At 40.6% G+C, this 24484-nt stretch overlaps 1 long non-coding RNA gene across 1 annotated transcript in view; it reads right to left on the minus strand.

The window, feature by feature from the left end:
* The window catches only part of LOC309611705, a 397191-nt gene that overhangs the window by 140408 nt on the left and 232299 nt on the right, over positions 1-24484 (minus strand). Inside the window, exon 2 of the long non-coding RNA XR_014234688.1 lies at positions 20281-20383. This is a non-coding gene — a long non-coding RNA (uncharacterized lncRNA). The remainder of the gene's footprint in view (positions 1-20280; positions 20384-24484) is intronic.

Raw genomic sequence — 24484 nt, forward strand, 5'->3', positions numbered from 1 at the left:
TATTTAATTTATTTCTGTTCAGATTTTTATTATTTCCTTCTACTTAATTTGGGTTTTATTTGTTCTTATTCTAGTTCCTTTAGTTATAAGGATGGTTGTTTGATATTTTTCTTGTTTCTTGTTGTAGGCTTGTATTGCTATAAACTTCCCCTATGGATCTGTTTTTGCTGTGGTTCCATAGATTTTGGATAACTGTGTTTTTGTTTTCATTTGTCTCCAGGTAATTTTTCAATTTCCTCTTTGATTTCTTCAGTGACCCATTGGTTATTTAGTAGCATATTGTTTAGCCTCCACATGTTAATGTGTTTTTTCCAGTTTTGCAATTCCACTCCTGTATTTATCCAAAGAAAGAAATGATGACACTAATTAAAAAGATACAGGCACCTCTATGTTCATTGCAGCATTATGTACAATAGCCAAAATATAGAAGCAACTAAAGTGCCCATTGATAGATGAATGTATAAAGAAGATATAGTATATAAATACAATGGAATATTACTCAGCCATAAAAAGGAATGAAATTTTGCCATTTGCAACAATATGAAACAACATGGACTTAAAGAATATTATGCTAAGTGAAATAGGTCAGACAGAGAAGGACAAATACAGTATGATTCCACTTACATGTGGAATCCAAAAAACAAAACAAATGAACAAACATAACAAAACAGACACAGAGTCATAGATACAGAGAATAAACTGGTGGTTGCCAGAAGAAAGGGAGTGTAGGGAGGAGAGGAATAGGTGAAGGATATTAAGAGATACAAATTTTCAGTTACAAAATAAGTGAGTCACAAGTATGAAATGCACAGCATGGGGAATGTAGGACTTCCCTGGTGGCGCAGTGGTTAAGAATCCACCTGCCAATGCAGGGGACACGGGTTCGAGCCCTGGTCTGGGAAGATTCCACATGCCGCGGAGCAACTAAGCCCGTGTGCCACAACTACTGAGCCTGTGCGCCACAACTACTGAGCCCACGTGCCACAAATACTGAAGCCCGCATGCCTAGAGCCTGTGCTCCACAGCAAGAGAAGCCACCACAATGAGAAGCCTGTGCACCGCAACCAAGAGTAGACCCCACTCGCCGCAACCAGAGAAAGCCTGCATGCAGCAACAAAGACCCAATGCAGCCAAATAAATTAATTAAAAAAAAATAATAATAATGTAGTATCTTTGTATGGTGATAGATGGTAACTAGACTTATCATGGTGATCATTTTGTTATATATAGAAATATCTAGAAACTAACATAGTATTGAAGGTCAATTACAGTTCAACAACAAACAAACAATAAAACATAGAAGAAGAGATCAGGTTTGTGGTTACCAGAGGCAGGGGGTGAGAGGAGGGGGAATTGGATAAAGGTAGTCGAAAGATACAAATTTCCAGTTGTAAGATAAATGAGTACCAGAGATGTAATGTACAACATGATAAATATAATTAACACTGCTGCATGTTATATATATATATGTTAAGAGAGTAAATCCCAAGAATTCTCATCACAAGGAAAAAAATGTTTTATTTTTCTTTTATTTGTTAACTCTGTGAGATGATGGATGCTCACTAAACTTATAGTGGTCATCATTTCATGATGGATGTGGATCAAATCATTATGCACGTACCTTAAATTTATACAGTGCTGTGTGTCAATTATATCTCAATAAAACCGAAAAGAAAACATAAGTAATTTATTTCCCTACAATAACATTAAAAACCAAGTGTATAATAGGATGATTTTTAAAATCTCTTATTATATTGACTACCCTGGTAACAAAAGTTCTAAAGCATCCACACATATTTGAGTGCATATTATCTGACAGATGCTTTCACTCATATTTTTCATTCAGTACTTAAAAGAGCTCTTTAAGGTTGGTGTCATCTCCGTTTTAGAGAAGAAGAACCAAAGGCAAAGCGATGGTAACTAATTTCCTAAGGGCACAGTAAATCTCAGACCTAGGATTTGGATGGACTTCTGTTTCCTGGACCAGTGCTTAATCCACTCCATCAGAGTTGACTTCTGTGGATTCTGCTTAAAATCCTGAGGTCATCATGACAACGTGACTCCTGTGTGAGACAGTCCAGCTTACTCCACAGAGTGGGGAGTGCAGCAAGAAACTACAAACAAAAGTGATCGCATTTTAGGCACCATGACAAGCTGATTTACCTCATCTTTCCCTGGTTACTCCACACTTTAGATGTGAAAGGTCATATATGCTCAGAGTCTATTGTCAAAAGTGCTCTTCTAAAGCCATCGCACTACCCACCCAACCTCACCATAAGGAAAACTTCTTCCATTTGGTTAAAGTAATTCTGCTTCCTCTTGCCATATCCTCAGAGGCAGAAGAAATGACAGCTCATATTATCAACGACAGAATAACTTAGAGGATCTACATTTACTATCTCATAACACTTCTAAAACCTCTAGGACACTATACTCATCTTTACTTATGCCACTTCAGAGGTTTTTTTGTTCACAAGTGCTGCTTCTTCTCATTCCCTGACTGCCTGGATTCCATAATTTTGCCTGCCTTGGCATTCCACCCACAGTTTATTACCTTTTTACTGAGCATAAGCCATGTCCCAAACACTGTGCTAAACACTGAGAGGTAATATGATAGAAGAGAAATGGACTTTTCACTCAAGAAGCTCATAGCCACATGGAAGAGGAAAGTGCACAAATAAAACAAACACTTTTATGAAAAATGCTAACTGTACTGACATAGGTATGGGATAACTGTGGAGGCACTTAGGTCAGCCTGGGGCCTGGCACAGAAGTTAACTAATGTTAAATCTTGCAGAACAGGTAGGCATTGGCCATGTGAAGAAGCAAATGGTGTCTCTTCTAAAGGTAGAGACAACGGTAACCATGATGACCAGAGATGCTGGTGTTCAATCCATTCCTTCCAGCCTTCTCCACCCACTTGGACTTCTGGCTCCCAACCTTGTTAGAGCTGGGGCCATTTGGGGTCTAAGTTGATCCTGAATCTATTCTGAATCATGTATATCTTGGAGTTTCTCTCAGTTTTAACGGTTCACAATCACTTATTTGTAATACAAAAAAATCAAAGATGCTCTTCAAACCCAAGTGCTTTCGCAAGTTTGAGCAAATTCACTTGACCACAGAGCTGAATGTGAATTGATGTGAGAACTTAGTGTAAATACTAAAATGTTCTGTCACACAAATATTAGTGAGTTTGATTATGTAGTGTTGGCCCAGACCCTTCTGGGGGTATATGCTCTGTATCACCATTCTGAAAACCCCAAATCTCTGAATTTGGCTAATGGGGCTGCTAATCAGGATTGTAGACCTCTGTCTGCATTTTCCCTCATGCCTATGATGTAGAATCAATGACTGTGGCCAACGTTTTCAGTATGTACTGATATGATTGAGTCTCTTTCTCTATTTCCCTAATTCAGTTGTGCTGTGAGCGCTCCTTTATATGCAATTTTAAAACTCCATCAAGGAAATCCACTGAGACAGCAGCTGTTCCATTTAAAATGTTCAGAAATATCTCTGCTAGTTTAAAGATATATGATTTCAAAGACCTATTTAACCTTTGCACTGATTTTTCAAAGCAACAGTTTATTCAATTAAAAAGAAACATTTAAAAACAGATAATATTTTTTGCAGTATCTTAGCAACAGGTGATTGAACCCATGCCTAGAACTAGGAGTTGAGATTTTGCCAAAAGGGCCACATACTAGTGATATCTTCCTTTTAACAAATGGAATAAATCTAATATTGTTTTGGACAAGTTGTGCTGGGTTACATCATAATATGAAATTCTGACAACAGAGCCACACTACAGGGAGGACAAGCTAAGAGTAAAGGTTAGGTCCTATAGAACCTCACAGCTTTTAAGAGAGAAAAGCAAATACCGTGATCTCCTTCATGCCTAAGCTTCAACTCAGGTGCCTAAAGGGAGTGTGATTAGGCAAGTTTATCCTGGGGCCCCTGGTCATTCAGAATTCAACTGACCAGCAGTGACCTCTGAGGCAGAGAGCTCTGCCCCACTCTTGATAGCCTATCCCAAACTGGAGGTTCACATAGAACTAGAAACAGTGATTCTTAACTCATTTGAGAATTTGATATAAGCCTCACTATAGAAAATTGCACCTTTGAAATATACATGCAAAATATTTGTACGATTTCTAAGGGTTTCTGCAACAGGTTAAAACCAACTTTGAATCCCAAATTTTTCACTGTGCCCTGGTAATAGACCCCTCTGTTATATCTTGCTAACTTCCATAACCTCAGTGGAAACAGGGAGAAACAGGGTGAGTGAGGTGACTAGTTCTATGGTCCTGAGCATACGTCACAATATAACCTGCCCACTTATATGGACAAAAAGTGGAGTAAGGGAGTTGGGGTATAAAGTCCCATTAATGTTAATTAAGGATGAAGTGAGGTTTTTTTAAAGCTGTCCTGCCCTTGGACATTTATGTGCTGATTGGTAAATGTTGGTAGATGCAGTGTTAACCACTAAGGAAAACCCCCTTTGAAAAACTAATTACAACAACCTTTAATATATGCTCAAGAATGTCTTCAGTCAAGGCCAGTGGTCCAGCTACATTTCCAAAAAGCCCAAAGTATATAATAACAACCTAATATGTGTGCTGCAATAATGAGATGATATATGTGAACTATCAAATAGCCTGGTAACATACAGGTGCCAAGCACATTGTAGTAATTATTATCATAATTATTGGATATAATTATAATCGTGTAGTGTGATGCAATTGCTAGCATAATCTCTGACTCAATTTGGGCGTAGCCAAAAGAGACCACACACTGAAACAGCAAACCATTGAAAATATTTTGTAGGTCTGTTGGAATCTCTTTCTGATCAGAGGAAATCTAGATCTCTTCCTTAGTCAGTTATCCAGCAAATATTTACTATTTTCAGATTTCTAATTTATGCCAGGCACTGTGCTAGGGGCCAGAGATTCAAAGATAAGTACACAGTGGTCTCTGCCTTCAAGAGGTATGTAATCCAGAAGGAGAAGGACACATATAAATATATGATCGCGATACTGTGTGGAAAGCGAGAGAGATGTGCCCACGGTATTCTGAGAGCACAAAGGGGGTCAGTCTAACCTGGGTCGGCAAGGGAGGTGGCTTAGCCCAGGTTTCATCAAAAACAGAGACTTGGGCAAAAGCTTACCTGCTAACACTTGGGAGTGCAACACAGAGAACCAGGACAGAAGTAAAATGGAAAGTCGGGGGAGAAACAAAAGATGAGGGGTGCACTGTCCATGCGGCCACAGCTTCGTGACAAACATGGTTGGTTGTTCTTTTTCTCACATTATTCTGAGAAAGACCACATGAACTGCCTCTTCTCAGAACAATACATGGGGTTGCGGAGGAAGGGAGAATAATTTTTCTAATGACTTTCTTCTGCCTTCCATCTCCCACTGGTAAAAGTCGATAAACTCTTGGATGGTACCATCTGGTTCCCTGGGCCAGAGCCCCCAGGGGCCAGTCAACCTGGTCTGGTCAGTTGGCATAGCGCACAAGGTTCCTCAGGCCATAGTGGAGACCACCAGCTACAACAACATGGCGCCAAAACTAAAGGACTAGCTCAACCTCTGGCTCAGGCTTTTTAGTCTAGAAAGTACAAACGGCCAAGACTGAGAGGGAGGGGTGGCGGAGCTGCACAGATCTAGGGGAGTTAAGAGCTGCATCTGTAGAGAAAGGAACGAAAGGGCTTAGTACAGATTGTCAGAAGCTGGCAGGCATCATGAGTTGAGAGGGAACAGAGCACTTACTAGTAAGAAATTTCATGCTCTAACAAAGGTTGAGGTGAACAGGGCTTGAACCACAAGCACTGACTGGAGAACATATAAATCTGAGAGGGAAGGAAACTTAACAATGAAAAGAGCAGATTTCTTCCTCCAACTGTATACATGATGGAAAGAATGGGGGCAGACAGAAGACCAGGAGACATTTCCTCCTGCAGAAATAGCCCTGTAGCCAAAGGAAATGATTTCCCCTCCAAAGATGCAGAGCATTTTTTATCCCCTTCATCTACCTGTTCTCTCCTGCATTCATTCATTCATCCAACATCTATTCAGCGATGCCTGTCATAATAGTCACCTGGTGAACGGAGTGACTAGGTGGCCCTTGAGGTGCTCACATCTAGCAGTGACACATAAACAATCCCTGGAGGTGAACACTCCAACAGAAATGTGTAACAGTGGGAGCACGGAGGAAGGGAGGGGTTACTCTTTTAAGGGAGTAAGAAAACGCTCACTGCCTCAGAAAGGAGGCACATATAAACTGAGCCTTGGGGACAAAGTTTCAGTTTGTCCTGCAGGGAAGACAGAAAAAAATATCCCCATCCACGAGGGCATCATGTGTAATCAGAATTGGGAGGGGCGGTGCTCTGTGTGACTGGAGCTTGGGTCTCATGCCGAGTCAAAAAGCAGACCGGTGGCAAACTTAGGATAATAATTCAGAGCATCTTACTTCCACCGGGATAATCTTTCTATAAACTGATGTTTCTTTCCATTGTCAATCAGAAACCAGTTTCAAAGTATTCAATGCTTTTAAGGCTACCCAAACCCGTACTGGGGCTACCCAAAAGGAAGAGATAGAGCCTTTGCTCTTAGAATGCCACCCTGCAAGAGCTCACACCCAGACAGCCATCCACTGGAGAACTCTTTCCCACCCCAGCTCACCTTGGGGTCAGCCCACCAGAAATGTGCTTGGAGTGGCAGCGCAGCTGGCAGAAGATAACGCCTCCCTCTGCCTTTGATCTGTGGGCATGGTAATTGTCAGACTGTACATTTCTGCTAGTGATGAAAACACTAACAATACCCCACCCCAACCCTTAACCCTGAACCATGAGGTTGATAACATTCTCCAGAACAAGCAAGGGTATGGTCTGGAGCTTGAGCCCTGGCATTTGGAAGAAAACCCTAAATAGAGCCTCTCTGGCTTGGGGCATGACATGATGGTGGTGCTGGGGATTTGCTCCTTTGCAGGCAGATGTCACATTCAAATGAAAGTTGTTTTACACAAGGGATCTGAAAAAACTCAAGAATGTTTGCTATTAAATTCAGGCTGGCTGGCCCACCCCAAGCACTGAGACAATCTGCCTCTACGCTGGGAAGGAAACTTGGAAGGATGTCTCTAGGCCTTGGCACAAAACAGGCTTTCTGGGCCTTGGTGACATATAGGTGCTTTGTAATGTAGCCCATTTGTTATGCTGTTTAAATATGTATACGCTGGGTATGGAAAGCTAATATCTGGAACAATAAGGTAATCCTATATGCTTTTTCAATGAAAAACACCAGGATAGGGTGACTTGCTGCCAGAGTTCTGCCATTCTGGCTTAATTCTGTCTTTCAGTTATGTGATATCTCTGAAGGCATACTTTGTTAAAACTGCGTGGAGAAAATGAGCCACAAACAATATCCACTCCATCTTTTAGAATCAGGAGGCCAATTAAACATAGCTTCATCTGAAACTCAAAGAAACAACCAGGGAAGCAAACTTCTCAGCTGTCTGGTCCCCACTCTCAGTGGCCCGCTGCACTGTCTCTAAAAGATGGTTAAGTGTGGCAAATGTGGGGAAAGAGGTGAGTGAGGAGAATAGAGCTATGCTTTCCCAAATATTTTGAAAAGTGCTTCATAGGAGGGAGACATCAAGATCCTTTGGCATGTTAGAGGCAGAGGAGTATAGCTTCCTGGGGGCCATGATTTTTGGCAATATGTTCCATTGGTGTGGAACAAATAGTTAAAATTAAAAATAAAATTGGTAGGGGTGGGGCTGCAGGGAAAGGGGCTAGTGAATCTATAGATAAGCAGGTGTCAACAGAGTTCTGGAGATAAGAGACCTCGCTCCCCATGGAGCGCTGCCAGCCTGAGAGTGGGAGCGCCAGCTGGGCTCCAGCAGGCAGCACTTCCTTGCTCACGGGCTTTCTGTTCCTGCTCGCTTTCTGCTCCTTGGGGAGACGTAGCACGGGTACTGGAAAGAGCCCAGACATTGAAGTTGGGAAGCCCTGATTTTACATCCTGGCCCTGGGTGTATTCACATTGGGGTGAATTATTTATCCACCCTGACCTTCCAGTTCTTTTATGAAAATTTGAATAATGGTCTTCAACTTACAGGGTTGCTGTAAGAAATCAAAGTACTGTAACGTATAAAACTGCCAAGCACAGTGTCTGATATAAACTGGGATGCCACCAATAGGCAGCTGACTCAAGATGCATGATGGCCCCTTAAAGAAATAATCATCTTAAAAACATGCAAGATGAAGCCCTACCAGATACCTAACAAACAGGACTCCACTGACATTTCTCCTACCCTTGACAGCCCCAGGGGCTGCAGAAGGATCTGGTTCCCTCAGTTTAGTTCCTCAGGTCCACTTCCTACACCACCTCCTCTGAGAAGCCTTCACTGATTCTCTAGGACAGAAAGCTTTGTGAGCCTCTTCTGTACTCCCAGTGTCACAGAACATGTTGCACTTCATTATGATTTCGTGTATCCTTGTCTGTTTCCTCCACCAGCCTGTGAGCTCCCTGGGAATCACGTCTTATTTATCTCTGTATCCTCCCCTCACCGCCTGGCTAAGATAGAGTGATACAGAATAAGCATTTCCAACATAACTGATGAATGAATGAGTGTATGAATAGATGAATAAGTGAATAGGATTAAATGAATAACTATTTCCTTCATCTCCGAGCTAAAAGTTCAGACAGATTTCTGAGTCATGAACAGGTTTCCCCAGTCTTGTCACTAACCATGAAAACACAGGCAGGGAAACCCTCAGTAAACCACAACTCAAAGAAACGATAATTTCTGAGCTCCTTTTCTCTGGGTAAACGTCTATCTGTGGAACCACGGAGTCGTGAAAACCACTGTCAGACTCAGAGAGGAGCTCGCCGCCTCGAGGGTGGGTGAATTGAAATTGTTTAGCAGCCAGAGCTTCCTCACTGGAGCAGGTGTCTTCCTCCTTTGTTTAAATGTTTCCAGCATCCTTTACTTGGGACTTTCACCGGCTGCTTCTGTCTCAGACGAAAGCATGAGTCAGAGCCACCCTTGCATTTGTTGGCCCAGTTACATTCCTAAGAAGACAATTTTTCAGAAGAAACATCAAGGCCCATCTATACTTGGAGGCAGCAAGAAGCACACACCCAAATGACAACTATGGCTGGTGTCTCCACAGAGACATCCATATCATCTTCCTTCTGGTCTCAGGAGAGCTCAGTAACAGACCAGGCTGTCCTGTTCTCTTGTTCACATTATATTAAACGCTCACTCCATCTCTGAGGGCAGCCCTGATCAACAAGAAATGGAAGTCTGGGAAGACACACACCTACGTTGGAGGTGTGGATCGAAAACGGGAGTGGGTAAGAACAGAGGACATGAAATATCACAGGCATTTCAATCACAGAAGCTATTATTGCCTTGTTAGACAAATAAACATCAGGAAATGGAGAATCACAAGAAGTCTTCAGACCTCTGTTCAATCTTTCCTCTATCAAACCTTTACTGAGCCCGAAGTGGTTTGAGTGTCCACGCACGGCTATGGAGCTGCTTGCCTCAGGTCCTGGAGAATCAGGATTCCCACACGCTCTGCTGGGGGTTGACAGAGGGCCCGACAAGTAAGTAAATGCCCCCTTTCATCCTAAGTTAATTCACAAGATATTTAGTATAACTTTAGATTTTTGACTCAATGGGTTTGCGAATATTTTACCCCATTTTCGACAAACTTACTCTCCAGTAATTGGCGGCGTTCAACAATTCTTTAAGTCCCTGAAGGGGCAGAACCTTCTGGTCCAAGATTGCTCTCAAAACAACTGAGAGCAAACCAGATGGTACTCCCTCTGCAGGCAGGCTGGTTTCTAAAGAGACAGGTGATGCTGACTTCAATTTCTTTTCCCAGCTCACCCATTGGGTAACTCCCTCCTCCTCCAAAGGAGTGAAGGGTAGAGAGGGCTGGAGTGTTACACTGGCTAAAAATCCCTCTGTACAGAAACATAGGAACTCCCCTCTTTTGATATGACTAATGCTCACACGTAGCTTCTCTGTGGCCTGATGCTCCCCCAGGAAGAGAAGAGCTAGTCCTACTCTGTTAGTTAGACTTCAGCATAACCATGATGAAGTAACAGTCCATGGAGATTCCACTTGCTATTGGAGAAAATCCACAAAAACCAAATTAACCAGAATTCAGGCGAGTGTTCTCCTCTCTCAGTGGGACCTTGTACTCTTATTCCCCTACAGGAGAAAAAAAGTAATCACAACAGAGTTGATTAATACCTGAAATTTACTCAGAATCATAACAGCTATTTCTGGTCTGGGCCAACAAACGTTTGCCTAATTTCTCAGAACTTCTGCAGCTAAAATTATATGCCATGAGATATGATAATTAAAATAATTGTACTGTAAGAATGGACCTAACACAGACTTAAGGATGTTTCTTAGAAACCACTTACTAAGACTGGATAATTAACAAATGTTTTACATATATGCTCAATGCTTAATATGAAATGTATGGAATTTATTATTTATAACAAAGGTTAATTTAAAGAATTAATTACTAATTACTCAAAAATTTTCCATTTTCCAAGCATTATAGCTAGCCTGGCTTTCACTGCATTTAAAACAAATAAAACTGAGTCTTGATTTCTGTCAGTTAAATAAATATATTCTGTTGAAGCTTAAATTATCATCCATCTTAGCAAAAGGGTTATATGTTATATTAGCAGTCAGTGACTGATTAGTTATTTATTCTCTTAAAGAGTAACTGAAGGAGATTAATATTCTGATAAGCTTGTCACTGATTTCTGAAGAATGCCTGGCTTTCTTTCATCACTTGAACTATAATGTGTCAGACATAAATTCCATTACAGTTACAATTAGTACTAATGCCTCCCAAATTATATTTAATGGAAAGGTCATCATTTTAACTACAAATAATTTCTTTCTTAAAAGTTCTAAATGGATTTCCAAGAAAAAAAATCATAGTTAAATTAATGTTGCAGAAAGAACAGTAAGTAAATCAGAAAGACATAAGTTGAAAAAAAAGACATATATTTTGCTTATTTTTCCAGCTGGATTACATTTTTCACTCATGTTCTGCCAGTATGGGTTTTTAGGTGATAGTGGGAGAGGGATGGGGAGGAGGTGAAGAGAGAAAGAAAGAGAAAATGGGACCTCATGCTGGCTAGGTACTAGGTATGTTTCAGACACAGTGCAAGATGATTAAACATTGCTTCTTCCAATTCTTAAAATAACCCTGAAGTAGACATGTTTCCTACTTTACAGAGTAGCAAAAAGAGTCTCCTAGAGGTTGAATCCCGTAGGCAATTTCACTCCCTCAGGGTACGAGGAAGTGAAAATTAAACCTAGGCTTGTCCAGCTCCAAACCTCCCACCCCCATAGACAGCGGTTGTTGCTTCTCATTCTTCTGGGTAATGACAGCTGCTGGCAAGAGCTCCACATTCCCACCAGCATGATGGGTAAAGGCCTGACCTAGATGCTGCTGGTGTAAGTGATCCGGAGACTAGGTCTGCCCTGTGGTACTTAGAGTCCCTCTCTGAGTTTTCTGTAAGCTGAGTTCCCCTATGCATTTCTTCTCAGACATTTCTGAAAGCATCAATGAATATAAAGGAATATGAGACAAATAAGATAATAACTGAGCCAGTATTTTGACAGGAGGACTATAGTGCTTCTTAACATGAAAACAGCATGTTGTGAAATGACCATGTTTTAAAATGACCATGAGATTTAGAATTAAAAGACCCAAGTTTTAAGTCGTGAGAAGCTAGACATAAATTAACAACAAACAAAAGACCTGTTTCCTATAAATTTCAACACACACTCACACACACACACTGATCCCTATACGAGATAGAGTTTACTTTGATAAACTATTTAGAAATAAGAACACATTGAGTGCCTCTCACTGGTTATGTGACCTTGCACAAACCACTTCTGAGCCTCAGTTTCCTCATCTATAAGTAGGAAGATTGGATTACATCTGTGGGTCTCAAAGTGGGAACTTGTTAGAAATGTAGCTTCTTGGGCCACATCCTAGAACCACTACAGTAGGTCATCTACATGGGTCCGCGTGAAGTTCTAAAAGGTTCTATGTCCAATAATAAATGCAACCCCTTCCCATTGCGCTTTGCACATCATTTTAGTATACACTATTCATTGTGAACAACAAACACTCATTTAGCATTAACTATGTGTCTAGTGGAGGCATCCTTTGATACATAGAGCCTCAGCCCCTATGCCTTGAGAAGTTCACTGTCTCCTGAGAAGAAAAAGGCAAGTCAACAGAAAACCAGGCATGATAAGTGCAGTATTGTGGTAATCCCAGGGGCTATGGAAAGACAGAAGAGGGAGAAGTGACTCAGAATGGAGGAGCTTTAACTCAGGTAGGGGATGGGGAAGGGAGAGGGAGGGAAGAACTCAGGTAATAAAGAGAAGGCTTCTGGGAGAGGGGAATTTTCTGCATATTAAGTCCAATGCGAAAAGTATTAATTTACATATTTTACAGGGGAAACGGAAGATCACAGCAAAATGTCCAGGTTCACACAACTACTGAGTGAAAGAGATGAAATTTAAAGGCAGATCTTTGGACTTAGAAACTCCTATTTTATTCGATTCTGTGCTTCTACAGTTCTTGTAGTAAAGCAACTGTTAGGGGATGATGGAGCCCACCTCCTCATTCCCCCCACCCCCAGGAATAAAGTACAATCTCTGCAGGTCTGCAGGCGGGGGGAGGAGTCCTTCAGCAGTCAGTGAAGCAGCAGTGGCAGAGAGCTGGGGCCCCGGCAGTCACCAGTGAGCCTATTAAATGTATCATATGTCATCGGTACCTCCTTTATCCTTCTCACTTTGGACCTCACAGGCTGATAAGAAGGGGAAAGCGTTATAACCCAGAAGTAAAACTGTTGCATGATTATAACCCTGACAGCCTCCCTCTAATGAGCTTCCCTGCAGATAGGGAGAGGGGAGAGTGCTTTGATCTCCAGGAGCAGGAGGCTGAAAGGACCACTGTTTGGAGCAAAGCCGTCTGATGGGGTCCAGTCTTCCAGTAATCAAAGTCACAGCTACCATCTGAGCCATTTGTGAACCGCAGATAAGATTAGCTGCTCATTTGATAGATCAGCTACCACCATCAATGGAGGCTAATTGTATCTGAAATATGACCAGGGGAGTGTCAGCTCCTGGAGACAAGCATTTCCTTCATCCTGAGTTTGAAGCTGGGACAACATTTTGTGTTTGAAAACTTGAATTAAATGTTAATGCGTGCAGCATTTTTCTCCTTTTTCCCCTAGCCATGAGAGAAGAGGAAACGTGGGGTCCTTTGAATTAGACATCAATCTGTACTTATATTTTTACAAAGATTCTGCATTGTGGTGTCAGAGAATACATCCTTTTTGGGTGCGAGACTGTAGGTCCAGGAATATTTGCACCATGGAATTCTTTCATAGCTTCAGAGCTAAAAATGGAAAGTGCTCCAGCTTTGGAAAATCGTGTCCAGGAAGACAGGCTTTGAAATTCTAGAGTGTTGTGTGCTGTAGGAAAAGAAGGGATGATTGGTCGGTTGGAATTTGAAGACATTTATATGGGTAGCATTTTGCCTCAGAGGCTGATGTGACTGACAGCTTTACTTTCCTCGAATTTATTCCCATGTCAGTAGAACTTGAGCTTGAAATGAATCACGATTAGGCAACTTGGACGGCTCCGATGCTTTGGCAAATGAAGAAAGCCCATCGTTCCACTCCACATCCGCTGAAGTTGGGTCTTTGCTACTAAAGATATCATCCGTTCTTTTGTATTCTCCAGGCACAAGAACGTTTGATTTCTCGTCCTCTGTGAACATTTCTGTCTGTGATTGTAAGCCATTTTAACTTTCCTCTTTTACTAAGGGGGAGAACACAAATCCCCCACTCCCATCTCACCAAGCTGCAGCTCGGGCTGCTCTATTTCCAGCCTCATCCACTATAGCTCTTAAATTGCTAGGTTGTCCCCATGTCCAGGCGGCTAGTAAAAGCTGCCTGAAAATGGCAAGGTATATGAGAAGCACCTCATTATGGCTCCCAAAATACACAGACCCAGAATAGCCTTGTGCAGTTGGGGTAAGAAAAGAATGAGGGGACCAAGAACAGAAACCCTGTCTCCCACCCTGTGTAAGAGCTAGAGGAAAGTTCTGTCACCTTCCCACAAACTCTCAAGCTCTGATGGCTTGGCAGGGACCACCTTCATGGACTTTCTCCTACTTCCCAGGTTGGGTTGACACCCTGTCCTGTCAGCATCTGACATCTCAGGTTTAGAAACTATCTTAACCTTGTAGAAGATGGTGACCATGGTGACAATGCTCCAGAGGGACCTCTAGGTTCGGGTCTCAGAACCACAGAACATTACAGGTAGAAGAGCCTTTATAATGAATAGTACCCTTCAAATGCACCAGGCACTGTGCAACGCATTTTCACTCCATAACTCATTTAATCCTCATCAATAGCTTCAGAGGGAGTTACAGTTATTACTTCTGCTTTACAGAGGAAGAAATTAAGACTCAGAAAAGTTAATCATATTGTCCCAGGAACACAGCTAGTAAGTGGCAGAGCTGGCATATGAAATCAGATTTGTTTGACTGATGGCAAAATCTTCACTTTTTAATACTGTGAAATACATCACTTGGGTTATTCCAACCTTTTTTTTTAATGTTTTGCAACAAAAAATTTGACTAACCCACTTTAGCACAGCTAAGAGCATCTTTGAATTACAGATGTGCAAGCACTTTTCTCAAATCACATAATCATGGGATACTTGGAACTAGAACCCAGGACTCAACTCCCAGGCCATTTCCCTGCTTACTCTGTATTTGTTCCAAAGCATAAGGTGAATCCACTCTGCATCTGGCACACGTTGGGATGATGCCAACAGAGGATGCCAGGAAAAAGCCCTTCTACATCCAAGAGGACTACACAAAAAAGTGAGAATCAAGTGCAAATTTCTGATCACTAATGATGAAGCATGAGCTTGCTTTCTAGAACACTCCATGATTCAGAGTTGCACTTTCTTCAAGGATTCTAGATGGCCAAGGATTGCCTACTTGACCCAATTACTAACTCCATGTATTAAAATCCTGAGGTTTGAGGATCATAGTGCTTTACTAGGTCTTGTCTGGACCTCAGCAAATGGGGTGTGAAATCAGGGAGGCAACTGAGATACAGTAAAAGAGAATTTGTGACTGCCAAGTTCTCTGACATCAGGCCTCAGGAATTAAGATGGGCAGGAAGTGCTCTGAGATCACGGACAGACAGGTCCTTTCCTGCAGAACTGTGGGTGAAGAAGACTATTTGCCACAGGTGGGGAACATTACCCACCATTTGAAGAGCTTCTTTAGGCCTCCTGTCAACAACCACACCATGACTCCGCTACAAGCATCTTAGGTTGCTACAGGGAATCAGGCTTTTTTTTTTCCTTGACCTCACTCACACTCTCCCAGTTTTTATTTTCCCATGTAGTTTTACCTCATGTCTTGGAGAAGCATCTTTAGCCATTCCTAACATTTTGAGCATGATTTAATTCAGTTCAACAGTGCTTGCTGAGCAGGCTCTGTGCTGGGGACGCAGGGAAGAATGTGGAGCCCATCTCCGGGCATGACGGGAGTACACCTGGACGTCAGCCTTGCCCACGAATTAAATTCCCCCAGGATTCCAAATAGGAATGGAGGATAATTCCACACTGCCTTGGAAGTCAGGAGGCCTGGGATCCTTCTAATCTGACCTCAGTCAGCTGTCTCACTTTGAGCAAATCCTGGTTTTCTTCTCTGGAACTCATTTTCTACACTTTAAAAATGAGGAGACCCTATGGGTCTTACTCTAAGTCTGTATGATTCTAAATCTTTCACATTGTCTCCAGGGAACATTCTGAAAGAGGCTGATTCTCAGTAGGCACTAAAAGGATGAGTACAGAGGGACATTTCATGAAACACCTGACCACTACTCTTCAAATGTATCAAGGTCATGGAAGACAAGAAGGACCAAGAAACTGTCACAGATTTGAGGAGACCAAGGAGGCACGACATCTAAATGCAATGCGTGGGAGCCTGATGGGATCCTGGAACAGAAAAGGGATGTTAGTGGAAAAACTGGGGAAGTGTGTAAGTCTATAGTTAATAGTATTGTGACAGTGTCAATTTATGTTTTGATATCATAGTTATGTAAGATGTTAGCATTAGAGGAAATTGGGTAAAGGGTATATGGAAACATTCTATGTCTTGTAAATCTTTTTTAAATAAAAAATTATCACCATATAAAAAATTAAAGATAATTAAAAACATGAGTATATATTTTCCCAGAAAGTGGGACTGTAAATTTCTCAAGGCCAGGGGTCTTCTTTTCTCTTTCTGTATGTTATTTAGCACCTAGCATAGAGGTATACGGCAGTAAGTTCTCAAATTCTTATTGAAATCAAGTTGGCCAAAAATTATTCACAACCAAATTTTAACCTGAAATAGAGCAACGTATAACCTTGTCACTGTTATAAGAAGTTAGTATTGCAATTGTGGTATTTCTACAACTAAAACCAAAAAAAACTCCAGAAAAATGCCATCGTTTCCTGGCACCAAGGAAAAGAAATCTTTCCACGTTCAAGTCAGATAGCCAGACTGATTTAGGAAAATAAAAAGGAAAGAAAGAAAAAGTAACAACACAAAAGATCAAGTGGCTCCTTTAAAAAAAAACCCATCATCTTTGCTATTTGGACTGAGCCAGAAGCTCCAGATAACAGAAACCACTAAAGACAAAAAAGAACAAAAAACCCTCGGGGCTTTCAATTTGTTTTTCATAATAAATGAATTGCCCCCACCAAAATGCAGCCTTGAGGAGTTAATTAAACAGCTGCCCCCATGGCTGATTCTGAGATGTTAGGAGGCCCATGACAGGCTGCTAAACAAATGGGGCAATAAAGGTGTGGGCTGTTTGGCTTGATTGAAGAGCTTGAGTTTTTCACCCTTTAGTCTCTAAACCATCTGGAAGTGAGTTCATGGAATGTGGGATGGCAGTCTCTCTGCTCTTATCTACTGATAAGATTCTCAGCCTCAAACACGTGTACTAGAAAAGCAGGGAACAAATACTTTAGACCTTAAACAACTTGCAAATCCCTCTAAAGTTCATGTTGTGCTGTAGCACAGAGGGAAGTACACTCATCTCACATTTTGTCTCCACTGAATGAATCTAGGGCTTTTGATGTCAAAATGAGCCAAGACTGAAAAGTTGATCTAAAGGAAAACTGTGCTTTGGTTTTGATTCATGAGTTTCACCCGCTTTCTCTGAGTCTCCACAAATTTTAGGCTATAGAGGTCAGGCTTCTGAGAGTTGCCCTAAGATGAAACTGCCATGCAAAGGATGTTTGAGCAAAGAATTTGAGGATAAGGACCAATATCTTTCCATGTGTACAACTGTTGTTCAAGTTGAATCTTAAAAAACAAACTATCTGAGGATGGCCTACAACTTCACTGACAGAGGGTTCAGGTGTCTGATGACAGAAAGGTTTGGCTGCTGGGAATGAAAGAAATACGGAGATTGTTCTTTTTGCTTTTAAACTCTAAAAGTGAAAGATTATAAGTATTGTGTATAGCTGTTGTGATAGGCATGTGTCTGGTGGGTATATGAGATTGTGTGTGGGTGTGAGTGTAAAATTAAATTTAGACTAAACATAGTCAGGAAAAAACATAATTAGATGAGGCTAGTAACATCTTGGGTGAGACGTACACACACACGTACACATAAGAACTGAAGGGATGCAGTAGCCTCCAAAAAGCTTTCAGAATTCTAGTATTTTAATCATTCATTCAGTTCCCTATTTTTGAGCTCCTAGTATGTTCTAGGCACTAAGTGGACCTTAGGAACATAAAGTCAGGTGATACATTTAAACCTTGTTCTCAAAGATTGTGCAATCTACTGAAATAGACAGACATACAACTGTAGGACACATTTATAGGACAGAGTGATAAGGGCCACCATAAAAGCAAATTCAGACTGCCCTGTGGCACCAGACACAGGGTGGCAGTGAACAGAGAAAATACCTAATGTGTCATTTGTTTTTCAAAACAAAAGATGTTTCTCCCTTTCTTGGCTCATCCCACGTCAGACTGATCTTTAAACTCAAAGAAATACTAAGGCTTTAATATTTGTTTGTGGAGCTAGAAAAATACAATAGTACTATTGATCAGAATGTTTCTTCTCTCTGGTCTCAAAAATCTCAAGTTTAAGCTGTTTGAATGACTGGTAAAATTATTTTTAAAAGAATAAGAAAATCACCATTGAAATTTCATTTACTCACTCAAATGTTTTTTAAAGTGCTGATTCTGGCGCCCATGCCAGAGAGTTCAGCACCTTTGTCTTAACTCTTTCAAAAGGGGCCAATCTGGTGTTAATTTCTTATAAAGCTTAATTGTTTTCATCGTGAAAAAGTGATCCTATTTCCCTTTCTTGACAAAAAGCAAAGTGATAATTTTATCTATACAATCTCACTAGAGTCAGAGAAGTTGTCTAAAGGCATTATGACTAATTGCAAAGTAACACAAAGATAATGATGGTCTATTGGACAGAATGATTTCAAACAAATTAACTCTGGTCAAACAAAATCAATGGAATTCCTTTATGCATAGCTGTGATATTAATATAATGCTCTTGTGAAACGAACAATAGGCAAATAAACCTACAAATACAGCAGCCATGACAGATCAGCTGTGATAAACTTTTGTTGAAATCAATGGTTCCCTTGAAAATATCACAGCTCTTTAAGGGCCCTATGTCTGTACTCACACATAGAACTCAATTGACTTTGTCCTTTGAATTTATAATTTTTTATATTATATACTTAAAATACCCTCAAAATGCCCAAAATGGATATTCTAAGTTCCCTCTACAGCTCTTCAAATATGAATTCTTTTGATTTTACCAAGTGTGCTCCTGGGTTTAGTTTCTCTGGCTAAATGAGGAAAAGGCTTCTGCTTCCAGAGGTCAAGCATTATCTTGATTTAGCAGGTTGGGCCCCTGAATCACTGCTATGCTCAGTAGCAAAGAATGCAGGCTGGGGAGGATTAATTACCAAAGCCAGTAATCCTGACTCCAACCTCCAAAAATATGGGGAAGTCCAAAAAAAATCTTGAAAGTGATTTGCAACATTCTGTTCAGATCAGCCTCATGAGTAATGTCACTCTGACACCTCTTACCCATGTAAACATAATTATCACAGACACATCAGATATACCTTCTGAACCTTCTCCTTTTCACCCTAAGGCTCAATTTTCCCTCCTCTGAAAGAAGATCAACATAGTTGTAGTAATAGCTTCTTCCTCTGTCTTTCATGAAACAAATATCCTCAAAGTGTAAGGATGCTGGTAGCCTGTTTTATGACAAGTTGCGTGACTCCCACAGGCGTGGGCAAAAAATTAATTATGTACTTTGGTCTCAAGCCCAGGGGATGTAGGCTCTCTTGGCAAAATCTGGTAAGCCAGACCAAACCCTGCAATTCCTGTCATTTCACATCAGCGAAATCTCTGTTTACTAGGAAGTAACTAGAGAGGAAATTCCCGGTTGACCATTAAAACTCCTAAACAGATACCACTTTCATTTACTTTGATCTGGGCTCAGTCAGCTCAAATTTTTCCACAAGATCACATGTCTGCTGTATCACAGGATTAATTCTGTGCATGAAAATATGCACAGCTGAGGTTATTCATCAATTGAACTTAAATAAAAGGCATCACTGAATTATATATATAAATATTCACATATATATACAATGCATACACATATCTAGGTATCTATATCTGTATCTATATCTAGACACACAAAACCACGCCACCTACTAGAGTGTGATATTGTCTAAGCAAGGGTCCTAGGTTCGGAATGCTAAAAGTACCTTAATACATCCCTTCCATCAATAAATGTTCAATACAATTATTGGGAAATTTAGTAGGAAATGAGGGAAAACAGCATCTCACAATAAATGGTACAAACAAGTTTTACTTAAAATTTGGAACCTAATACCATATGCTAATGGCTGGGCATAAATACAATTAAAACACAAATAACTAAGAAGAAAATGTATTAAAACAGCTGATACAGCAAGAAATGTAATTGTCAAGAGATGCTAAAATCCCAAAGTTTATTACACACATGTACCCAATATGTGTCACATGGTGGACTCTTTTCCGTCACAACAAACTGTCAGGGATTTTTAAAAATAATATTGTACCGAAGGAAGGGCTTAATGAACTTAACAGATTTGGAGACTTACATCCACATCCACTGTGTCCAGCTTACGGTTTGGAATGAGGCACATCCTGAGACTTGAGAGAAAAGAAGGCAATTCTGATGGCTTCATACTTGCTTTGCTGGACCTGTAAAGGTATCTGGAAATTAACATTGAATAACTGATAAGCCAAGTACATGCTTCTTCTCCTTTGAGCCAGTATTTACGTACCTAAGCTTACAATTTATCTGTCATTCCCTTGGACAAGGTAAAGTGGAAAGGTAGGTTTGTTCTAGAACCCCAAGGGAGTCAGAGCACAGTGGGTAGTGGGAGGTGTGTCAGGTTACCTGGCTCTAAGTGTTATGCTCAAAGCTAAAGTCCTTTCTCTTAAGGAGCTTATATTGGGAAAGAGGCACAGTGAAAGACAATAAACACATAAACCAGTAGGTAAGTGAATGGTATTTAAGTGGCAATAAGTATTTGGAAGATAAAGAAGGTATTTCCATGAGGAAGCAGAAGGGACCTCTCTAACTAGAATGATCTCATTGTGGATGTAACTTCTAAGCAAATCCTTTATCCAAACAGAAGAAATAGCAAATGCAAAGACCCTGAGGTAGGAGAAAAGTTATCTTGTTCAGGGCACAGAAAAAAGTCCAATTTGGCTTCAAAGATTGAGATGTTTGAAACATGATGGCTGTAGGCAGAATTCTAAGATGGCCCCCAAGATTTCTCACAGAAAGTAATCTTTTCCACTGTATTCCTTCATATTCCCTTTCTTGTCCACGATGCATGAGATAGCCAGAAGAAAGTTCATCTGGATTTTTTCCCATGCATCTAAATATATTTAGATTATTTCCAATTGTTTTCTTCATTGCTGTTTTTACTTTCTATTTGCCGGTTAAAAAATGTATACAGATTTGTTTCTTTTAATGAGATTTGGTTCTTCCCTCCTCTTTGTATTTACTAAGTGGGCAATAATTCACAGGCTGAGTCTGAGAATGGGTTAATCCCTTTGCAGTCTGGGTATAACTGAGTTTCCGCCCTTGGTTCAAATGCTAAGTGAACCTGCATAACCAGCTTCAGGTGCAGTTTAATCTCTAGGCCACTGTTTATTTGTCAAAGGCCTTGATGTGCACTCCTGTAGGTCAAAAGGCACAGAAATGAGGGGTGGTAGAGAGGTCAGACCCTGGGGAACTGTGGAAACAGCCAGGACTCCAGTAGACTTGGCCATTAGCTCCCTGTGTGGCCTGGGACAGGCCTCAAAGCTCCCTAAGCTTCAGTTTCTACTTTTTTACATTAGGTCCATGGCCCAGAGAATCCCTGAAGGCCTCCACCTCCCCCACCCTGATATCTTACCCAAGAGACAGTGAACTCTGGGGAGAGGGGCCAATCCAACTTATAGAAAGAATTACTGCTGCCTGATCTCACTTCGTATTTCCTGAAGAGCAGTTCTTAATATTTGTTGAATATTTACTGGGTGGGGTTCTTTGTTAATTATCTTAGTACATTATCACATTTAATCTTCACAAAACTCTGTGGAATACTTACTGTTACTCTACTAAATTTTAGATAATAAAACTTAGACTGAGTTAAGGAATTTCATCAAATGACACAATTAGAATGCAGCAAAGCTAGATTACTTCAGTTTTTATACACACCATGTTTTAATGTTTTAGCTCTATTCCAACTGCTAAAATATAAATTAAAAGCAATGTTCAGTTACATAGGATCTTAAAATAATATAAATGGCATAGATGTAATGCCAACTGGGTACCAAACACTACACTAGATGCTTTACATAATTTTCTATGCAAAGGATATATTTCTATTCCCCATTTCTTGCTAAAGAAACTAGGACTTCGAGAGTTTAAGTAATTTTTCCCAAGTCCCACATCAAAACTGTGAGGAGGCAGAGCTGCTGGTCCGTCTGACTGCAAAGCTCATTCTCTTCCACAGCATCTTGTGGCTTCTACATGACAGAGATCACTGGGGAATGGGATCACGTGTTATAAAGTAAGGCAAAGACACATGGTGGGCAGAGCATGGACACAGAGCTGAGGGTAGAGCAAAGGGATGGCTTTTTATGAAGAAAAAAATGAAGGTGTGAGACACCAGTTAGAATAGGCATCATCAGAAGATCTACAAACAACAAATGCTGGAGAGGGTGTGGAGAAAAGGGAACCCTCTTGCACTGTTGGTGGGAATGTAAATTGATACAGCCACTATAGAGAACAGTATGGAGGTTCCTTAAAAAACTAAAAATAGCATTACCATATGACCCAGCAATCCCACTACTGGGCATATACCCAGAGAAAACCATAATTCAAAAAGACACATGCCCTATCAAATTACCAGTGGCATTTTTTACAGAGCTAGAACAAAAAATCTTAAAATTTGTATGGAGACACAAAAGACCCCGAATAGCTAAAGCAGTCTTGAGGGAAAAAAATGGAGCTGGAGGAATCAGCCTCCCTGACTTCAGACTATACCACAAAGCTACAGTAATCAAGACAATATGGTACTGGCACAAAAACAGAAATATAGATCAATGGAATAGGATAGAAAGCCCAGAGATAAACCCACACACCTATGGTCAACTAATCTATGACAAAGGAGGCAAGGATATACAGTGGAGAAAAGACAGTCTCTTCAATAAGTGGTGCTGGGAAAACTGGACAACTACATGTAAAAAATGAAATTAGAACACTCCCAAACACCATACACAAAAATAAACTCAAAATGGATTAGAGACCTAAATGTAAGACCAGACACTATAAAACTCTTAGAGGAAAACATAGGAAGAACACTCTGACATAAATCACAGCAAGATCTTTTTTGACCCACCTCCTAGAGTAATGGAAATAAAAACAAAAATAAACAAATGGGACCTAATGAAACTTAAAAGCTTTTGCAAAGCAAAGGAAACTACAAACAAGACGAAAAGATAACCCTCAGAATGGGAAAAAATATTTGCAAACGAATCAACGGACAAAGGATTAATTTCCAAAATATATAAACACCTCATGCAGCTCAATATTAAAAAAAACAAACAACCCAATCAAAAAATGAGCAGAAAACCTAAATAGACATTTCTCCAAAGAGGACATACATATGGCCAAGAAGCACATGAAAAGCTGCTCAACATCACTAATTATTAGAGAAATGCAAATCAAAACTACAGTGAGGTATCACCTCACACCAGTTAGAATGGGCATCATCAGAAAATCTACAAACAACAAATACTGGAGAGGGTGTGGAGAAAAGGGAACCCTCCTGCACTGTTGGTGGGAATGTAAATTGATACAGCCACTATGGAGAACAGTATGGAGGTTCCTTAGAAAACTAAAAATAGAATTACCATATGACACAGCAATCCCACTACTGGGCATATATCCTGAGAAAACCATAATTCAAAAAGACACATGCACCCCAGTGTTCATTGCAGCACTATTTACGATAGCCAGGTCATGGAAGCAACCTAAATGCCCATTGACAGACGAATGGATAAAGAAGATGTGGTACCTATATACAATGGAATATTACTCAGCCATAAAAAGGAACGAAATTGGGTCATTTGTAGAGACGTGGATGGATCTAGAGACTGTCATACAGAGTGAAGTAAGTCAGAAAGAGAAAAACAAATATAGTATATTAACACATATATTTGGAATCAAGAAAAACGGTACAGATGAATCAGTTTGCAAGGTGGAAATAGAGACACAGATGTAGAGAACAAACATATGTTGACCATTAGTGCCCACTCTGCTTTGTACTGATTCAATATGCCTTGTTAAATACCAAAGAGCACGGGAACAACATTCCAATCCCCTCGTAAACAGGCCCTATACCGTCCTCAAAGCTCTCAATCATGATATTGATACATCCTATATGGCATTTTGCACCATGAAGACCAGGGGCATAAACAATAGTCCCTGAGGGACTGTCTTTCTACCAAAGGTCCTCCATGCAAGGATGCTAGGGTGCAATTGCCTCCTCTCCTTCTTTTCCTCCCCTGCTCATCTTCCTTCTCCAAACCTATTTCCACATCCTCTCTCTCCTAGACTGCCCACACTCTGGCTCTTCTTTTGAGACTCTGATCCGGGTATTTCAGTCCATCCTGATTGCCCAACTGACCCTGGCAAGATGGTATGTTACCATAACAATGTGTTTGAGTCTTTTGGGAAGTACACAAGTCCACCAAAATTTTACCTCTCACCTGGAATTAAAATTAAAATACCTTTTATTGTTC

Source organism: Balaenoptera borealis, assembly GCF_965194805.1.
Source record: "Balaenoptera borealis genome assembly, chromosome: 15".
NCBI classification, from domain to species: domain Eukaryota; kingdom Metazoa; phylum Chordata; class Mammalia; order Artiodactyla; family Balaenopteridae; genus Balaenoptera; species Balaenoptera borealis.